Source organism: Megalops cyprinoides, chromosome 5, assembly GCF_013368585.1.
Source record: "Megalops cyprinoides isolate fMegCyp1 chromosome 5, fMegCyp1.pri, whole genome shotgun sequence".
Lineage (NCBI taxonomy): Eukaryota > Metazoa > Chordata > Actinopteri > Elopiformes > Megalopidae > Megalops > Megalops cyprinoides.
The window spans coordinates 39,460,784-39,478,601 of NC_050587.1; the positions used below are offsets into that span (position 1 = coordinate 39,460,784).

At 48.8% G+C, this 17,818-nt stretch overlaps 1 pseudogene; it reads left to right on the forward strand.

Annotated features, from left to right (window-relative positions):
* Window positions 1–17,818, forward strand: part of LOC118778087 — an 83,189-nt pseudogene that overhangs the window by 6,206 nt on the left and 59,165 nt on the right.

A 17,818-nucleotide genomic window follows, 5' to 3' on the forward strand; every position in this document is an offset into this window, starting at 1 on the left:
CTCTTATCCAGAGCGACTTACATCGGTGACAGTTTTTATGTTATTTATTTTACTGTGTTATCCATTTCTTGAGGTGGATATTTTACTGAGGCAATTGTGGGTTAAGTAACTTGCCCAAGGTCACAGCAGCAATGCCCCAGGGAATCGAACTGGCAACCTTTTGGTTACCAGTCGTGCTCCTCAACGACTGTGCTACACTGCCGCCACCACTGTGCTCATCACAGTGCCCAGGACATGCTTTATGCTGTCCAGCTCAGTACAGTGTGTCTTTCAGGCGAGCTCTCCAGCAGCTAGGCGTCGCATGCGCGGTAAGCCCTGTGACATTTCGCATGGAAACCATTCAAGTGTAGCCAAGTGTGAAAGGCCTTGAATTGAAACTTCTACAGAGAGATTCAGAGTTTGTTTGGGGGAGGAGGGAGGGAAAGAGATGGAGGCTGTATCTCCTGTTCTGTTTTTTTTTTTTTTTGTTTGGATTGGCTTGGTTTGGACGTGACCCTTGTAGAGTATGTGTTGGGGGGGGCAAGGGTGATGTAGAAGCAGGCGCTCTCCACAGCTCCCCATCTCTGCACCATCACAGCCCTTCGCCCCCTCACAGAGGCTTTCCACAGCAGCACAACACCCCCCCCCCCCCCCCCCACCCCACCTCATCCGTCTCCACAGGCACCCAGGCTATGCAAAAAAATGCACAGCACTGCAGTCTAAGCTCAAAAATTTGCGAAAAAGGACTGCATTTTGATTGGAGATTAAGAGAACTACGTGCCATGTCTAAGAGTTGGGGAGTGGTGGGGGGCTGGCAGGGGTGGGGGGGGGGACAGTCTCACGTGCCCACGCTATTCTGGGATTGAATGCAATGCCGTTGCAGCACTGAGTGAGGGATGCTGGGTCTCTTTCAAAGCAGAACCTGGTGACACCTAAAATGAAGGGAGGCAGAGAGAGAGAGGGAGAGGAAGAGACTGATATCTCATGCTCGCCTCTCCCTGCAGGCTTAAACTGAACGCTCCTTTTACCTCCATCAGATCTCTTAGCAGTGCTTGATGCCTCCTATGCATGAATCACTTGTTTATTGCTTTAGTGTATTTTTTATTGTGAAAATGTGGTTGTTTTGTGTCAGGAAGAAATCCCAGTTGTGGGTAAGTCTTTACTGTTGTTACTGTATTGCAGTATTCATCATCGAGCATCTCACTGCCTCTGCCTCGTAGACCTTATTATTTTTTCTGAAAGATTCATCTTAATGTCCCGAGCCAGTGGACCCATTTCAGAACTTAAGTGTGCCCGTACCAGACTTTATTTCCAGATGGGAATAGTTAAGTGTCACAGTTAAACTCCATTAGATAAATACCCTAAACTACCCTAAACTCATGTTTACACTTAAGGTTGTTTTACTGAAATATTTACACATACTTCCAAAGAGGAACAGAACTTTTTAAACCCAAAAAAGTCAAGATACCCATTTGGGAATTTTTGCGTGCAGTTCACAAATTTTCCATTTTAGCAGTAGGCCTAAAATGTAAAATGTCCTGTCCAATTCTGATATTTTTCATGCCTTTTGAAATGGCCGCAACACCCAAGCAAGGAGCTGTCTTTTTATAGTATGTCAATCCTGAAAGGACCGTACCTTTTTCTTATTGTTATCCATTATTATTATCTTTGAGATCATTGTAGCTGTGGGATAGTGTTTGTTTGCAGTAGTTCTTGTTTTTATAATTTGTTGTTATTGTATGGGGTAATGACATGTGTTACATTTTACTGGATAATAGTTCAGATTGTAACCACCTGATTCAAAGGTGCAAGGAGTCTGCAAACCACCCCGCCCACACAGAGCATCCTCTGTTCTCTAAGTGTCATTACAGTTTGCAGTTCCTTACATCCAGAACACACGAGCCGTAACAAACAGCCAGGAGTCTGTAAACATGGGGTGTCTCTCAACTCAAAGGGTCTCGGCGATGCTTTAAAGGAGGCACATCCCTCCGGATGCTTTTGAAAGTGAAGCGTGAAAGAGCTGTGCCGTGAAATGAGGTGTCGTGTGATCCGTCATGTGGGGATTCACTAAAACGAAGAGGAAGCCTCAGAGCCACCGGCCAGCATCCGCTGCACAGGACTCTTCACTGTCGTTTGGGAAAGAGTGGCTTCAGAGTGAGAGTTAGGAAAGAGAGAAGGTTCTGGCTCAGTGCTCATGCGTTTTGATATCTGACACATCAGGAAAGATGAGTGCAGGAAGAGGCTTGCTGGCAGTACCTCAGATTCATCAGAGAAAGAAAAGGCTGCTGAATTTGTGCCAGTGAGACAGGTTGCTTCCTGTCAGCTGTGTCATACCAATATTTCCATAAGATGGGGAGGCAAAAAAGGGAAAACTTTGAATGAAAAAAGAAAGGCTTTTCAGAAGTCTTGAGGACGCTTAATTTACCCCCAAATTGCTGTGAGCATCCCACGGATCCTTCCATCTGCAAACAGCGAAAGATAAACAAGGAAAAAATAATAATAAAATAAAATCACACGCACCCATATGGGGATGGCATATGCTTGGCACCAGACAAAATAGCACGTTAGGTAACATATGCCGTGTATTGCTGTGCCTCTACACTTGGTCAAAGAATTAATTGTGACAAAACAATACCACAGATTAAAGAAGTAAAGGTAGGAGTCGTGTTTTGCTTGCGGCTGATTTAAGCCAAAGGGCTCCTCAAAGATAATTTATTCTGTTCTCGCTCTTTCCCTCTCTCTGTCTCCCCCCCCCCTTCCTCTCCATCTCTCTCATACCCTTTCACTCTCTCAGAACTGCAGTCCTCAGTTCAACACCCCCCCAAAAAAACGGGATCAAATACTATATCCTTCGTCTTTGTTGCTGGTGATTGAGGAGCAGAAAGTAAGAGTGCCTGGGAGAAGCAAAGCACAAGGGGCGGGGGCGGGGGGGGGGGGGGGGGGGGGGGGAATTCAGCTGTTTCTATGGATTTATGTAGATGATCTGAAATGCATGCCTTCAAACTCCATGACTGCCTGTGTGTGAGTGCAGTGATTTTCCACTGTTTTGTGGAGGAGGAGTTACATGCCGGAGAAAATAACTCAGCTTCTCCTTAGCAGAAGGACACGATCCGAAACTCATTAAAAACATTTTTACATATTGTCTGGAAATGCCAGGTTTGCTTCATTATGTGGTCTGTCTCAATTACATGACCCAGAAGCCCATTCATGTGAACCTTAATTAGAAAGTCTCATTGCTGGTCACAGAAACTTGAAGGATACCAGTAATTACAGGACAAAATAGCAAAATATAAACAGCAGAAGTTTTTGAAAGTGGTCTTATAATTTGCCCAGTGTTGTCATGAAAATGGTGTCAAAAGTGTATATATATAATTTTTTTGAAATCTGTTTTTGTTTTGTTTTATTTTTTCCATGGCTTGTTTCAGCCATATAATTGAAGTGTATTGAAATTGTGATTAGTTTTTCTACAGAGCTGACTTGTTTATTTCCTTGGGGTTTCGTGGAGCCGAGTTTCTCTATTCCTGCTCGGAAAGCTGGCGGTGAGTCAGTCAGAAGCCGTGAGTGCTCGTTCCTGGTTGAACGTGAAGCGCGAGATTGGAACCGATACGCCCCGGGATTTGCCCGTGTAAACATTGTCTTCTGAATTTTAATTTGAAGCGTGATCCTCACTCTGTGGGTCCTCTTTTATGAAGTGAATATCAACCCATCCTGTAGCACGGTGCTCAGTCAGACTCTGAGTTTGGCTGATGGGGTATGGTTGAGGAAACCTCAAAACAAGAGATTCACTTCCAATGAACGTAGAGGGTATGCCCCAAATACACCCCCAAAAACATTGATTTCTCTTTGAATTCAGCTAGTTTTTTAATGCCTTCTCTCCTTTGTAGCCCTATTTTGGAATAACCAGTTGGATATGTCACTTGAATCATGGCAGTAACCACTGTATTCATGCGCGAGTGTGAGGCTATAGTGAATACAATGGTCCATTTCACTAACATGTCAAAGGGGACTGTTTTTCACACTGTAAGTTGCCCAGCCCACCACAGTGAGCTTGGCGCCAATTAGAGTATGGGCCTGGCTTCACTGGCGTTATCCAAGCAACCTGCAGCTGGCTGAGGAGTCATACGGTGCCTGAGAGTGGTGAGATGAGCAGCCCCTGCCAACATATCCACCCCTATCCCCGGCAGGATGAAGCCAGTTTGTTCAGCCACTGTGAGGTCTTAGCTGGGTGATGACATGGCAAGGGCCGGCCTGCACGTGCTCAAAGCTGCTCCAGAGTAACTCTTCCAGTTTTGACTGTGAGCTCACTCGACAAATGCATATAAGTTAAAGTAAAAATGAAGTATTTTCAGTCTTCTATGATTCTTTGTCTGCAAAAAACACACAGAAATCCATAACCCTGCAGAGAGTAACAGATAAATCATGGATGCTGGTACTTTTCCTGCCCAGAAGTCTGAGTGAATGTGGATTTCTGTGCAATGACTCATTGCAGCACACACATGCTATTGAGAAGGAGAACTCCTGGAAGCCAAAGAAGTTGGCTTCCGAAAGCGAGTATTCAAATAATTAAACTCTGCATGGAAGGGTATCGAAAGTATAGCACCATGTCTTCACTGGCAATGGGAGACAGACTTCCTGAAACCCGATCTGAGAAAATCACAATGCTTTGCTGTGGGCAGGAAATCTATTTGATTGGTTCACACAGCACACAGTATCTCCGCCTCACACTCCCATCATTCATTGTGTTGGGTCAGCAAGGATAGCAGCTGGATCTGAGTAGCAAAGACCCACCTCTTCAGACTGCATCCTGCTTCTCTATCTAACCATTGTGGCAATTAAATCTTGCCTTTTTTTGCACAGCACTTCAGTGGTAGTGTAGTCTATACATTGATGCTAGCTGCTGTTGAGGTTTTGCTTATTGTAGCACTTGGTGTGTATTTTCAGATTGGCACCAGTTATTAGAGCACTTTGTGACGCATTGACATTTAGTGACATCTGCTCTGTTGTCCCCTGTATGAGCTTTTGCTCATATGGCCTGATTATATGTGCTTATGAATGTCTGCTGTGTAAGTCGCTCCAGATGAGGGCTTTTGCTAAGCGAGTCGACGCTGTTCATCAGCGCGTCAGTGATGACACGCGGCAGCCCTGCCTGTGGAGGGGGTGATGGAGACTCCGGTGAGGCTCATTCTCTTTTACACCCCATTACTCACTCAGCAGACACCCTTATGCTGAGCGACTTATGCACACTCTGTTTGGACAGGTGGCTATATTACTAAAGCATTTTGGGGTTGATTAAGGGCACACCCGGAGTGCCCCACCTCGCAGTCAAACCCTCAGCTTTTGGGTTACGAGCCCTGACCCTGACCCAGTGTCACAGTGCTGCCTGTTCTCCCATCACTGTGACTGAGATATAAACTGTAACTGAGGGACTGTTCTCCCATCACTGTGACTGAGGTGCTGCTTTCCAGTCACTGTGACTGAGATGCTGTCCTCCCATCACTGTGAGATGCAGTTTTGAGGTGCAGTTTTGGCCCTGAGTCTCTGACATTCCTCCCTCCCCCGTCTCTCCCCGTGTGTCTGCAGGCTCCATCATGCAAGGCCGGAGGCTGCTGGTGCCGCTGCTGGTGCAGGCCTGCCTCCTGGCCGCCCCCTGCTGGGGGGAGCGTCCCTGTCCGCGGAGCTGCCGCTGCGACGGGAAGATCGTGTACTGCGAGTCCAACGCCTTCCGCGACGTGCCCAAGAACCTGTCCGGTGGCTGCCAGGGGCTGTCGCTGCGCTACAACAGTCTGGCAGGCCTCCGGGCGGGGCAGTTCGTGGGCCTCAACCAGCTCATCTGGCTCTACCTGGACCACAACTACATCAGTGTGGTGGACGCCCAGGCCTTCAGGGGCATCCGCAGGCTGAAGGAGCTGATCCTGAGCTCCAACAAGATCACGCAGCTCCACAACACCACCTTCCACCCCGTGCCCAACCTGCGAAACCTGGACCTGTCCTACAACAAGCTGCAGGCGCTGCAGCCGGGGCAGTTCCAGGGCCTGCGCAAGCTGCTCAGCCTCCACATCCGCTCCAACTCGCTGAAGACCGTCCCCGTGCGGCTCTTCCAGGACTGCCGCAACCTGGAGTTCCTGGACCTGGGCTACAACCGGCTGCGGAGCATCACCCGCAACGCCTTCCAGGGCCTGCTGAGGCTGACCGAGCTGCACCTGGAGCACAACCAGTTCTCCAAGATCAACTTCTCCCACTTCCCGCGCCTCCTCAACCTGCGGGCGCTCTACCTGCAGTGGAACCGCATCCGCTCCATGAGCCAGGGCCTCACCTGGACCTGGACGTCCCTGCAGAAGCTGGACCTGTCCGGGAACGACCTGCAGGTGGTGGACGCCACCGTCTACCAGAGCCTGCCCAACCTGCAGACCCTCAACCTGGACTCCAACAAGCTGAGCAACGTCTCGCAGGAGGCCGTGTCGGCCTGGATCTCCCTCACCACCATCAGCCTGGCGGGAAACGTGTGGGACTGCGGCTCTAGCATCTGCCCCCTGGTGGCCTGGCTGAGGAACTTCAGGGGGAACAAGGAGACCACCATGATCTGCGCCGCGCCCAAAGAGGCCCAGGGCGAGAAGGTGACAGACGCCGTGGAAACGTCCGGCGTCTGCAGGGCCACGCCCCCGCCCTCCGTCGCCACGGCGGCCACCACGCCCGCCGTCCCGCCCGGCCCGGGCCACTTACCCGCCCCCACGTCGTCACGGGTGGCGGAGGACCCCTCCCCCCCCAGGGGGCCCCCCCAGCCCCACGCCCTCCCGGGCGGCCCCACCGGCGCCCGAGCAGGAGTTTGAGCACGTCTCCTTCCACAAGATCATCGCGGGCAGCGTGGCGCTCTTCCTGTCGGTGGCCATGATCCTGCTGGTGATCTACGTGTCGTGGAAACGCTACCCCAGCAGCATGCGGCAGCTGCAGGAGGGCTCGGCGGCCAGGACGCGCACGCGGCGGAAAAAGGCGCGGGAGACGGAGCGCACCCTCAGCTCCCCCCTGCAGGAGTACTATGTGGACTACAAACCCACAAACTCTGAGACCATGGACATGCTGGTGAATGGGACGGGGCCTTGCACCTACACCATCTCAGGCTCCAGAGAATGCGAGGTATGACCCAACACCCTCCTAAAAACCATTTCCACTGCGGGGAGCCAGAGGTAAATGTCTTCGGTGTTTGATTTTTTTTTTGGGAAATAAAAAAATAGTGAACTTTCCGCCCATCTACCCCCCACCCCCTTCCCCCCTCTCCATCTTCCAGCTTTATCTGTTGGCAGGGAAGGAAAGATTGATGTCCATTGCAGTGGAACTTGAGCATGAATTTTTTGCAGGCTGAGTCAACCTCTGCACCAATACCACTAAGCACTACAGAGTCAAAAACGGAGTTCACACACAATAGTTATGATATTGTTAGTCTACACGCTTTTTTGCATTTCAGTAGCTGCCTTGCAATAAGTGTTACTGACATTTGACCAAGTTACAGTGCACTGAGAGTCAGATTTCCTGTCCTGCAGTTCTATGCCAGAGGCTCTGTTTGTGGTGCCCGGCGATATGTTTAAATGAGTTTACACAGCATTTATTTTTGGAAGATAATTTAAAAAAACAATATTTGGATGTTTTTGTGGTTTTTTGCATACTTTTTATTTTTTAAATGTCTGCGCATTTTTGAGATTCTGAGAACTAGTGGGCTTTTGTGTCACGTTCTTGCCATTTGTCATGCAGTGGATCACAGTAGATCACAGATCCCAGGAAGGTCAAATCGGTCCTTTTCCCAGGGTTTCTGTGCAGGTTATTCAGGACAGTGAGAGAGGATCAGAGGTCTGAGGATTTCTGCTGTAAGCTAACTGGGGGTTCTGAGTTTCTGTGTGCCGGGATGAACACATGAACACATCAGAGTGCTGTAATGGAGATGCTAGCCTTCCACACACATTGCCTCAGAGAAGAGGAGGCTTATCGTTTTTTTGGAAAAGATACAACCTAAAAAACCCACAGATTCATAAGACAGATTTTCCCTGGCTAGAGAAAGCTGAAGGACACATAAGAAATCTCTCAATACATCTGTACACTTCCTCTAGGATATATACATTGAAGCTATGGTAAAGGTCAGCTGTAACAGAAAGCTTTAATGTTAGGCCAAGGAGCAGGGATATTGTACGTGAATATGTATAGAGTTATTTGGAAACAGAACCAGGTGTATTGAGTTGTGTAGGTACATAGTACCCACAAGCAAAATCACTCTTCTCTAAAGCCTGGTCTAGAATTAGGGCCAGGTTAAGTTGCCCTGAATCAGCATGTTAGGGGAGGACAGCCCAGGAACCGTTTTGGGCCTCTCTACTGTTCTCTGCTGCAGTGTCAACGCAGTCCGCCTCCATTGTGAAGCTGGTTTCTCAGACGTCACCTCGGCTGCTGTGATTGGTCTTTGCCGTGCGCTGATGTCGTTCTCGCTTTTGTGTCTGTAATGTGTGCACTATTTGGTGTGTGTCTTCTTTTATGGTGCAATCAATAGTGGAGGTAATTCATCCTTGAATTCATCCTTTTGTAGCTTCAAAGGATCCCCTTAGAGTCGACGGAGATGCGATCCTCAAAGGTGTTTTTTTTTTTCTAACAAGATGCATTGTCGATTTCATTAGATTTGACGCAATTGCTCTCATTCGTTGTGTTTGCACGAACCGCACTGTGTGGTAACCCGCCCTGGCAACGCCGAGGTGCAGCGTTTGCAGCTGAAGCAGCTGAAGAGAAAAACTGAGATGGAGATTTTGGGAAGCGTTATCGTTACGGCTCTGTGACAGGAAAATGGGTGCGAGCAGCAGGAAATGCGTGTGAGACTGATGGTGTTGGTGTGTGAGTGGCCACGCCCATTAGGGTGTCATTGGTTGGGACTTCCAGGAAGTGTCACCGAGACCGTGCCTTCTTTAACTCTGGGTCCTGCCGTGGGACCTGCTAGCACTGTGCTGTTTCGCCCGCTCCTAACAGGGCCGTAAGATTGGCCTGGCTGGGATCTGTGCTGTTTTTATTTGCTGCAGGGTGATACAGAGCTAGGATGTAAGTCTGTATCTTCCTCTGCCCTTTACTCCCCAGTCTCTTTCTGTACAGATCTGTATCTGCATGTATGCGTGTGTGTGTGCATATGTGTGTGCGTGTGTGTGTGCGTGCATGCGTATGTGTGTGTGTGTATGTGAGTGTGTGTGCGCGTGTGTGAGTGTGTGCGTGTGTGTGTGTGTGTGTGTGTGTGTGTGTGTGTGTGTGCGCGTGTGCGTGCATGTGTGCGTGTGAGTGTGTGTGCGTGCGTGTGTGTGTGCATGTGTGTGCGTGTGCACGTGTGTGTGCGTGTGTGTGCGTGTGTGTGTGTGTGTGCGCGTGTGTGTGTGTGTGCATGTGTGTGTGTGCGCGTGTGTGTGTGTGCGTGCGTGCCTGCGTGTGTGCGTGCCTGTGTGCGTGCGTGCGTGCGTGAGTGTGTGTGCGTGTGTGTGTGCGCATGTGTTTGTTTGTGCGCCGCATGCTCAACTCCTGTCTGCTCTCTTGTGACAAACACAGCGCCCCGGCAGGTGACGGCAGGTGAGCGGGGGTTGGGGGGGGGGGGGGGGGGGCGCTGGAGCCTGAGGCCTCGCTGGGAAGCCCTCTCCGCCTGACAGGGGACAGCAGCCCAGTGCTGATCGCAGCCGAGATCTGAGGATCCGAGAGAAGGCAGACTGAGTGCGCTCCGAGAGGACGCAGACTGAGCGCGCTCTCATCTGCTCTGTGTTTCCGTGATGGGGTCAGACGCGAGTCAGAGACAGAGACAGAGGCGAGAAGCACAGCGAGGAACGGCGACTATGACCTATGATCAGACTGCTCTGAAATCCCCTGAACTCGAACTACCCATCAGTCACTCCAAGCAGTCTCTACGGTGGACTGACTCACTCAGCGTCTGGGTGAACTAGCACTGAAACCGATGAGAAGTTTTCAGGTGAACTGATTTAATTTGAAACCAAACTGGATTAAAAACATAGATTTAAGGGAAAAAGTAAGTGCAGTGGCGGGGAGGGGGTGGCGTTGAGTTGATAAGCACACGCTCTTTTTCATGCTGCACTCTTGTGCTCACTTGTAATTTTTTCCGCGCATGTTTCAGCGTGTCTGCTGAGGGGCTGTTTTTGGGGAGGAGGGGGCTTGTGAATTATGAATTACCCGTATGGCTACACTTCTCTTCTCTTCGAGGTGTTGTTTCAAAGACGGCTCTCTTTTCATTTCCTTTTTCATTTTTTACTTCAAAGGCTTATTACACCGAGTTAATCACCTTGCTTTGGGAGCCCACACCCCGGTCCCTGCGCCTGTGCCGTGTCAATCGGGATCGCTTTTGGCTTCTGCCCCCGGCTGCTTTTTCCAGCCACTGGGCTACAGAAAACGAGTCCCTCGCCTGATTAATTAACTCCATTCTTCCCTCTTTTCTCCGGTGCTCTTTGTCGGCTGGCCGGGCTGTGTTATGCAGCCCTGCTCTTCATTTTCACATTTTCCGAATTGCAGATGATTGTTAAAATGTGCAGCGTGCTTTCGGCAGAGCAGCTTTCTTCTGTGAACTCGCCCCTGCAGCCGCCCCCACTCCCCCCCCCCCCGTCTGGCCCCAGCGCTTAGCGTTTGAGCTTCAGGTCGGACACACATGCGCTGTTTATGCAGGGAAATTGCAAAAGCTCTCATACTGGCCAAACCAACCATGGGTATGGCCTGAATTGGCCTCAGAATTGATTGGTCTGCAAAGCCAGTGAAGGTTGTGTAAAGAACAGCGTCCCCATGCAGCACTTGAGTCCCTGTGAGAAAGCAAAAGAAAACGGTTCAAATGACATGCCACCGTGGAGGCAGAAATATGTGACACAGGTGTCAGCTTACACATGTGTGCTAGTGCAGCAGGTGTATCCACAGCCAAGGGGGGTCATCCGTTGAGGAGTTGTGGCAGCCCCACCCTCTCTGGTTTTCCTGTTAGTTTTCATTTGTCTTTGCAACTTGCTATTCCTTTTCTGACTTCTGGAATCCCTAGCAAGCAGTGAGCAAAATTTTTCCATGCTCTAGATAGCTAACCGTTACCATTTTTGCATTTAATTTAATGATAAGCAGCCGGCTAGCTAGCTGTTCAGCCATGTTTCACTACTTATGGTGTGAGATTAGCCAGCAATGTTACATAAATTGAAATGATTGTAAATCCTCAGATTTTGCTTCTTGGTTGGCAAGGTAGATATACAGCTAGCTAGCAACATAAAACAAAGTGCAATGAGTTTTACCTATTTTGTAGCTACTATCATATGCAAACCAGCCGTGGACATAGACTGGGGCTACAACAGGTCAAACGTGACTGTTGACATTGGCTCCCTTTTCAATTGAAAAGAATCTTCTCATTTAACTGACGGAGAAAAACAAACTGCACTATGGGGTGATTCTTCATTTCATCAAGAAAAGAACAAAGGGTGCATTTTGTTTACAAGGTGCTGCTTTGGTGAATGCTGCTGCTTCAGAATTGACTAAAGAATAACGTTGATCGTATAAGAGCAACCGGAGGGTGAAATCTGATGTGATGTGAAACTGATTGGCATGCTGGGTAGCCATGAGGTGTGATGTTGTGGTTTGCTATTCATCTAGATCATCATTTCCATGAGTAGTCCGTGTTGCCATGGTTTCTCTACTGTGATATTTCAAGTTACGATAAGCCATGAACGTGTGACACCTTTTTCTCACTTATGCTAGATACCATAGCTATTAGCATTATGTTTTTATAGATATGGGTATGTTCTGAGGGCAAGGGGGAGGCAAATAATGGAACTGAAGGGTTGGGACTTGACCCCACTGCATACTTATTTCTTTCTACATTATACCTGATCTCCTTTAAAACCTCCTACACACCTCTCTCACACACAGAGAGACCACCTGACTCGACTAAAACACTCTTGACTCACATTTGCATCCTTGAAGCTCTTCTAAACTGTGTCTACAGCCCGATCCACAGACACGTGCGGCGTTTTGCCTTGACCGTCCTTGTTTTCCGTTTGAGGAGAGAGCGTCCTTGTTCACATACCCCAGGGCCTCTTCTTCTGCTCAGATGCTTTAGTTCAGGGGTTGCGCGATCTCACGTTTGCCAAGAGAGCAAATCAGGGGCGCGTATCACTAAATATTTTACCTTGTAAAATGACACTGTCTTCTTTCATCGTAACGAGGAGCTGAGGCTGGTGAAGCAGAGGCGAACAGATTGTAGAAGCGTCTCCTTTCTTCCTCATGCTCATGTACCCTTTGAATCAGTCTGTAATGCTTGTTCTTATATGTCTGACTGTAAAAAATGGGTCAGTGCAGTCTAGTCACAAAAACACAACACCTTAAAGTCGAAAAATGTCGGCCGAGCCTTACAGTTAGCCGCCTCGCTTGCAAAGATCCGCCAGAGTCTTTATTTCCAGAAGAGCAGGCATGCTCCAGAAATCCACTACCGTACAGACATCATTAATCTGTCATCAATTCATGCCCACTGACCGTACATCCACAGCTTCGCAGGCATTATTAATCCATCACCAATTCATCCACCACTAATCAGCAATCCGCTGCATCACATCACATAAAAGGACTTTGCCTGATAGAATCATCTCCCCCTTTTTTAATCAAGTTAGATTGTTTTTGTTTGGCCAGAGTTAAAAAAAAAAAAATGATGATCCAGGCCATAATCAAAATGGGACTAACCTGATCTGACGAGCAAATTGGGGTTACGATTTTAACCTCTGAGCTGATGAAAATGGCCCAATCCTCTTGCTGGGCGCCTTTGAGGCTGTGAGATTAAGGATGCATCCACAGTCTGGCTCATCACACCCAAACGCCTCCAGGATAAATTTGCTGAGGTGAAATTGAAAGGCAGAATATATAGTTCAAACAAAAATAGGAACTGCAGTCTGACGCAAAACAGGAAGGTGAAACGAAAGAAAAACTGCAAGAAAGCGAGTGCAGTATTCATGTAGACATTTCCTACCCTTGGTAACTGATTCTGGACCAGACCCAAACATGCACACTAAATTGTCAGGATTAAAAATATAAAAAAATAGAGCGTGGTCAGGCTGATCTTAGATCTGTTGTGAGGGGCAGGATGTGCCTGGAGCTACAGCACAGGAATGGTGAAGCTGTGTTGGTTTTGTGAATGACTGAAACTCGCACAGCGCCATGTGGGACCTTGTCCAGGCGGCAGTAAAAATGGCCGTTTGGTTTGGGGCTACCCCACAGGATTCCCTTGCAGAGGTGCGACGTTTGCAGACACCTGTGCACCTGTACGGGGTGTAATAATGAGCAGCAGAGAGGCTCCTGGGAGTAAAGGAGAGAGCATCCAAAGGCCAGCGGCAGACAAGCTTACACATACAGGCATCAGTTTTCTCGCTGTTGAAGCTGGCCACGTGGCTGTTGTTGAGCTGAAGCAATTAGCTGCACGTGTGCTGAAACATTAGTCTCATTATGGGAATAAGTTCTGGCACATACGCAGATGAACCCAGGTACATACCAGGGATTCCGCTAGGATTTTTTCTTGCCGGCCCGGTGTCTGGAAGGAATTTAGCTTACCCGACAAATTTGAAACTTACCGGTCACGTAACAGTCTATGTTACAAACGCAAATATAATACACACCTAGGTTGGCGAAAGAATGACAACGACCTCAAATCAGTTTGACTATTTAATGAACAGTAACGATTAAGCAAAGTGAACAGTAATGATTGAGCAAAATCTCAACATTGCGAAACATCTGTAACCTGTAACATCTGTAGCCTGTTAAAAAAAGGCTAGGCCTACATGGCATCAAATGTAGCCTATGTGTCCAATATGTCTTTGCAGCTTGCAATGCGCATAAGCCGCATCACTCTCTCCTCCTCCAGACGACTTCGCAGCACCGTCTTGATTCAATTCTGCAGAAAGAAGCACACAGGCAGTATCACGCAATAAAAGGATTTTTGGGGAAATAAAGTACTGCAGGCTGTTAATAGGCTGTTTCGCTGTCATAACACAAATGTTATAGCTATGTTTTGTATGAGCGTTATTACTGGACATTTTGACTGGCAAGTTTTTAATTTACCAGTTTTTTATAAATGTTACCAGGCAAAAACCGGTAATAACTGGCTAACAGAAACCCTGGTACAAATATGAAAGACGTTACAGGTATATATTACTGTAGGTGGTACACGCATGCTTTTTGAGAGAATGTTTAAAATCTTAATAAACCAGCCAAGTTACACATGTTGCAGGATGTGAACTCATACAGAATCAAGGAAGCATGTTCTGACAAAATATGTAGATTTTGATGCTTTCATGTACACAGCTGGATGCACTTAATAAATGCTGAAATGCATACAGAATTACATTTTTGTCAATTTGTGACATGTTTCAATATCTAACAGATATGTAGACATGACTACATTTATGAATACATTCACTTTATACATGCTGTTTTTTCAGTTTATTTTGCTACTTTTCCAAAAGGATTAATGGTGGAAGTTATAAATAAATAAGAATGAACAACAATTAAAAAAATATGAATGAACAACAATTAAAAAATCATGTTGTTTACAATCTCAAAGCATCGGATCGCAGCTCGGAATGTGTGCCGTGCAGCGGCACAGTGAGACTGGGCTCTGTTTGCCTGGCAAAGCACACCTGCTTCACATGCCAATGTAAAGGCGAGGGGGGGGGGGGGGGGGGGGTAGCGAGGGGGGGTCTCACCACTGCGCTCGCCGGACACGTTGCTCTGGAACGTGCGCTGCGGAGCGCGTGGGAGCCGCGCACGTGAGGCAGGTAAACGCTCCGTCCGCTCGGAGCTTCCCGAGTGCCGCGGCTCAGCGGACGAGTGCCGGCAGAGTGGCTGTTATTAAAGCGCGGCTCTCGGCTGCCGAGGGCAGAGTGCCAAGGAGGCATGTGACGCCCTCCAGATCTCCTGCGCGCTACGTGAGGTGGGTGGGGGGGGTGCGGGGGGGGGGGGGGGGGGGTCGCTTAGCCAGAACGGCTGTTGAAGAGCGAAGACGCTTGTGTTCACGACCTGTGCTCCGTACACGCAAGAACCGCAGAACAACGTTAAAGTCATAATCTGAGCCACTTGGTTTCTGGGAGAGAAAACAACCTCTGCTTTCTGATACTGGTTTGACACAATGAGACTTGGCGGTTCAGTATCGCATAAAGGTGACAGTTTGTTGTAATGGGGATTATAATCGATTTGTTTTCTTGAAACCCAAAACGTGTAATAAACTCCAGGAGGTGTTTTGCTTGAACATTATCCCCGTGATCCTATTAATACATCTCCGAATCGCAGTTTAGCATTTTAAGCATACGAGGATTATGAACACAACCAAGTACAGGGAAAGTGTTTGTGCGTAGCTAAATTTATCAGACACATGAACGCTTGGAATGATTTCAGCTGGAAAAAAAAGTGATTTTTACGTGCCAACCTGGAGGAGGGTATTTGTTGCTCCAGTGGGACGCCCAAAATAAAATAAATTAAACTGGTGAGCAACTGTTGATTGGGAGGCACATGCTGGGCTGAATATGGCTGTGTGTGTGTATGTGTGTGTGTGTGTGTGTGTGTGTGTGTGTGTGTGCGGCAGTGAACCACTCACACGCAAGTGGCAACAGAACAACGCCGAACTAAAAAGAGCAGAAATGGCTTAAGTGCCTGTCTGAGGAAAGCAAGGTGTTTTTAGCCTTAGCGGAAAGGGTTTAAATGCCTGACACTGAGGGAATTTTCAGTCAGGGATGAAACAAGCAGCATCACTTATCCCATGCAGCTCACAAGTAGCTGTTGGATGGAGGCTTAATTTAACTCCAGTCATTTTTAATACATGCCATTACCTGACCCGCCGCCCCCACACACACGCGCACGCACAAGCGCACACGCACACACACACACACACCCTATTCTCCCCTATCCTACACTACCCCTCCATCAGCCTCGCACACAGTGGCAGAGCTGGCAATATCCTTCACAGCCCTTTTTGCAGTTGCAGCGTGATCTGTGCAATTTTATTCGATTTGCAGGAGCTGCCTACAGAGTCTGAAGGAGTCTCAGTGCTCGCAGTCGTCGGATATCCACACTGGTTCAGTGGTGACTCGTACTGCAGGCGGTGGCTCGTATCGAGCAGAACACCTCTCCTCTGTCATGCCGCTGTGGCATGGGGGCCGTGCGGGTCCTGTTGTCAGCTCGACGGAAATGTATGAGCTGGTCGTTATGTTCTGTGGTAGCCGCCCGGGGGAGGGGAGGGGGGGGGGGGGGTTACTGACAGAACGGATGACTCCCATGCCAACCTGCAAGGCGCTGTCTCCCCGGTTTAGTGGTAATCAGGGTTTTTAATGTCGGCGCAGCGCGTCGTAACTCATCGGGATTACCGTGAAGCGCACGGAAGGCCACTCCGCCATCTCCCGGTGATGAATTACAGCCCTCGGGATTCTCTGTGTCAATCACCAGGAAACACTGTCGTGAGCTTTTTTCTCTCTCTCTCCCTACCTCTCTCTCTCTCTCCCTCTCCCACTCTCTCTCTCTCTCTCCCTCTCTCTCCCTCTCTCCCTCTCTCTCTCTCTCTCCCTCTCTCCCTCCCTCTCTCTCTCCCTCTCTCTCCCATATACCCCTCACCACCGCACTGCTGCTGCTCCCGGTAAATATTCATCGCAGCTCCTCCAGCGCGCCGGTCTGCAGGTTTTCCAAAAAGCTGAAGAGCTGCACATTTTTATTAAAAATTAATTAATTAAAACAGGTCTGAGTGCTCGGCCTCTCCTGTTTAAGTGCTCGCTGCGAAAGCGCTCGTGACGCCTGGTACGGGGGGGCAGCCATCGCCAAGCTGCTCTGTGCCGCCATTTTTTAATTCCTCGATGAATCGATAATGAATTCAGTTATGCAAACCTTTTAAATCGGTTGTCTGAAACAAAAAAGGCCAAATTTGGATTGTCTTCTGAAGCTCCGAAGGTCATACCTGACTAACAGCACTGCTCCTGGTGTGAGGTTTGAGAATGGGACTCTGATAACAGCTCTCGCACGGAGTGGGGCTATCGAGCTGGCGCCCTAGAGCAGGGGGGCATGGGGCATGTCAGTATTTTCAGTGGGGGATGACCTCAGATACACGGCCTGCCGAGGTTCATGCCAATTCAGTTCCCAACCATGATGTAGATGCACCCAACCAGACGGCGCCCGACTGAGACTTATTAAGCAACCGAGAGTTATTTAAAAACACGACAGAGGACAGTCTGCAAGTCGGGAAAAACCCGGAAGGGAAATAATTATGTCTGGAGTAAGTAATTAGTCTTGAACTAACATCTACTTTAGGCTGATTATTGTACGCAGCATTCAGCTTTGATTTATGCTGAGATTCGCCCGATAGCTTGAGCGCGTCACAACTGTAAAGCAGCAGTTTGGCCAGACGATTGGATTGTGGACTCAGGTGCCGGACGTAACAGGTGCTGAAACACAAATCCGCCTGTGCTTCGCCCTCTCTGCAGGCGTGCCAGTGCTCCCTGCGGTCGCTCGGCCCGTGCGACAGCCGCTGGAGTCTGCGGTCCTGCGGGGGGTTGGACCCCCACTGGGAGCATGATGAATCTGATTGGCTCGCTGTTACCTGGCGATGAGCTCTTTCTCAGTCCGCAGGGATTGTGCGCGGGGCCCTCTCCCGAGGCCGGGGGCAGCTTGCTGTAGCAGGCGCGTACGAGTCGCCTGTGAGTGAAATTTAATTCATTTCATCACCCATTCATCAAATCTGGCCCCTCCCGTAATGGAGCTGGCATTCACCAACAGTTAAATGAATTGAGGTTTAAGTCTTGAAATAAGATGATTATTTTTTTTTTTTACCCAAATGTCGTCTGAG